Here is a 3,721-nt window from a genome sequence, read left to right as displayed (position 1 = left end):
TTGCTCGTAGCCAACTCACTTCGAGATTTGGCGAGATATCGATTTTGTACAACGTTTTATGCTAGGAATTTAAAGTTCGCTTCTTTTTTATTGTTTCACAAATGTGGAGTATTTTACGTGTAGCAGCTTTTTATGTATGTACATTCATTTAACTAATCTATAACTGCTTTGTTTCACTACGAAAATGATATAGACTTTATGCGTTAAGTATTTAAAACTTTTAGCACATTTTATAAATGCATTTTAGTCGCGTTTTCTTCTTAATATTTACAACAATGCAACAGTACTGTTTCCACTTATATGAATATGTGTCAAAGCGAGAAAACGAAGATACCAGTAATCCTTTTCGGCGGCTACGAAATAGCGAAACATAGTAAAGTTCAGGATATGAAAAGCTCTCGTTGGAGAGCAAACGAACGTTGTGTTAGAAAGCTTTCATTTCTTGGCATAATTTAATAAAACCGTGGAAATTTGCCGTTTCGCATGAAATATGCCTAAACGGGTAATATTAATTCTTAAAACTAATGAAAAAAAGTAAGTGCGCCTGGCCCACACTGGAGAAGTGAAACTTACTATACATATCTATTTAGTTTGTCTCATAATCAATATATGTACATACATACATATATATGTATTAATGTTATGCGATAGAATGTCATGTCATGTGCTGTCATAACATGTGAGGTCATGTCATATGATGTTTTATCATTTGATGGCATATCATGTGATGTGATGTCATGTGATGTCATATCCTGTCATATGATATGATATCATTTAATGTCATATCATATGATGTCATTCCATGTGATGTCATATGATGTAATATCATATTATGTGATGCCATGTCATCCACAAATATACCGATAGACATTTAGAAAATATAACGATTGCAAAATAAATTAAATTATCGATAAATACATATATCGAAAACAAGATCTATTATTTTATCGATAACAATATCGGTTATTAGACGGATAACAATGGTGATTATTACATATATCGATAACAATATCGATCATGGGCGTATCTAGATCAGATGGTTATTTAAAACGACAATATTATAAAATGACTGAACTAGACAAGGGCAAGAAGGCAAAACCATGCCCTTTTACAGGGTTGAATGTAACATCTAACACATTTTGCACCGGAAAAGGACAACATTTTTTAGAAGAAACGAAAACCATAAAAAAATTTATTATAGCTTAAAATTATTGGAACTAATAGAGGTATGTTGTACAAAAACACATAAATAGAAGTTCGCAAAAGTTTATATAAAACTACTCGTCGATTTAAATAATTAACTTATTACTGCTGTACATGGCCGATTCTACAGAAAAATACACCAGCCCGATTTTTTCTTTAAAATTTTGTTTATTTATTTATTTAGCCAATGAATACAAAAAAATTCTTATAGGCTAAGTAGAAAATAGTTTGACATTATTAATACATAATAAGAAAAAATAAAACTACTTATAAAAAAGATTCAGAGAGTTCCTAAAGCGATTTTTTGAAGTTGAAAAATCGATATCAACATATTTATAAATTCTGTTGAATTCAATTAAGGCTCTAGTGATGGGAGCATTTCGTGCATATAGAGCCCTAAAAATACCAACATGGAAAAACTCTGAGCAGCGTTGAGGTCTGGCAGGTATATTAAAGAAAATCCTCTCAAGGAGTACGGGACAGTCTACAACACCACAGACTAGATCGAAAACAAAAGATAAAGAAAGGATTATTCTCCTACTTTGCAAGGATTTTAAGTTTATCTACAGGCATCTCGATTCATAGGAGGGGATAGGGTCCGAAAAGCGTAAGAAAATTTTTTGGATCCGCTCAATCCTAGCAATATGACACGCATAATAAGGAGACCAGATAAAGGACGCGTATTCAAGCCTGGAGCGTACAAAAGCCATATACAAAAGTTTCAGTGTATACGGGTCGGTGAATTCTCTACCACGGCGCCTTACAAAAGCAAGCATGAAATACGATTTTGTAATAATAAAATTTATATGATTAGCCAGTGGCGGATTTATCGTACAGGCAACATAGGCTGAAGCCTAGGGCGGCAGAATTAAGGGGCGGCAAAATTTAAGACAGCTAAATTAAAAGAAAAAAATTTATTTGGATTCAGCTGCACTTGAAATTGTGTTTGTGTCTGTAAAATATTATTAATGATTCATCTCATTCAATACAATTCAAAATTAGAATTACGCTGCGAATTTTTCCTTAGTATAGCAGTCGTTGAAATTTCCATTTAACTTTCATTCACGCGGCTTAGAAACCTGACGGCGCGCCTGCGCGTGACGCAAAGAAACAGCCGACACGCTGCCCCGAGAACGAGAATCATCTAAAAGGTTACCACACTTGACAACACTGCCGAAAAACGAGCGTGCATTTTCGAGAAAATTCTTGATTCCAAGCCCACCAGTTTTTCATAAGTGTATCATAACGTGAATAATCTGAAGGTCAGCTTCGCGTGAAAAACTATCTCAGATCTTCATTGAGCGAAAACAAACTGAATGCTCTTGCGTTGCTGACTATAGAGTCAGATTTGTTTCTATCCATCGATTGTGAAGATATTATCCGCGAATTCGCAGCTGAAAAATCAAGACGTAAAGAACTGTGAAAAAGAAGTGTTTGAAAAAGGGTTTTTGTTGAATACCTTATCCATGCTGATGTCGAATTTGTTAATTCCGTTATGTATTTTATTATTAACGAACTATATTGTAATAAAGCACTGACAATAACAATCATATTTGATATATATATATATATTTTTTTTTCGTGAAAAAAGGGCGGCAAGTTATGAATTGCCTAGGGGCGGCAAATATTTAAATCCGCCACTGCCTATACATACATACAAAGCTGGTGGCACTGCAATTTTTCAAACTTTATACACAACGTCGGCAAAAAAGTGGCATAAGCCGACAAATAAAATTCACAAAAAAAAAAAATTTTGTTGACTAAAACGTTGGCCAAAAGCCAAAAGCCACAGCCAACACATTGAGCGCCATGCTAGTACATACTTACATGTGTTTATATGTGCATTTAGTTGCACTCACTCAGCTTTTTTTGATACTTTCTCCGTGTGCATGCATGCTCACTAGGGTGGTCCAAAAAGAGCAAAATCGGAATTTTAATGCTCTCACCCCCTAGGATTGTTCTATATCGAAAAAAGTATACCCCAATTTTTTTATTTTGAAATGAAAAGTTTTCCATGTATTTTATATAGGAAAAAAAAGGTTGTAGAAATGTTATAGAATTCTTGAAAATACATATTTTTCGATCAGAAAACTCAGATTCTCTTCAGGAGGCTTCCAATAATAGTACCCAATTATTTATTTAAACATTTTTTAATACTAACGATATTTGTTTAGCAGACCTATAAATAATATTTACTATGAAAAAATGGTTAAATAAACAATTGAGCATTATTATTGGGAATCTTCTGCAGATAAACAGAGCTTTCCGATCTAAATTTTTTTTCTTAAGGATTCTATAACATTTCTACGAAAAGTTTTTTTTCGCATAAAAAAAGCATGGACAACTTTGAGCGACCTCTAAAGATATTTTGATTGAAAAAAAAATAGGGGTATATTTTTTCCCGGTATAAAAGAATCCTGGAGGTAAGAGCATACAATGTTCGACTTTACTTTTTCACATGCATTTTTGGACCACCCTAATGCACACATGCGCATGCATATGTATAAATGTTTTTTTT

Source organism: Rhagoletis pomonella, unplaced genomic scaffold (assembly GCF_013731165.1).
Source record: "Rhagoletis pomonella isolate Grant_MI unplaced genomic scaffold, Rhpom_1.0 Rhpom_scaffold_00003, whole genome shotgun sequence".
NCBI lineage: Eukaryota > Metazoa > Arthropoda > Insecta > Diptera > Tephritidae > Rhagoletis > Rhagoletis pomonella.
This window is presented reverse-complemented; position numbering follows the sequence as displayed.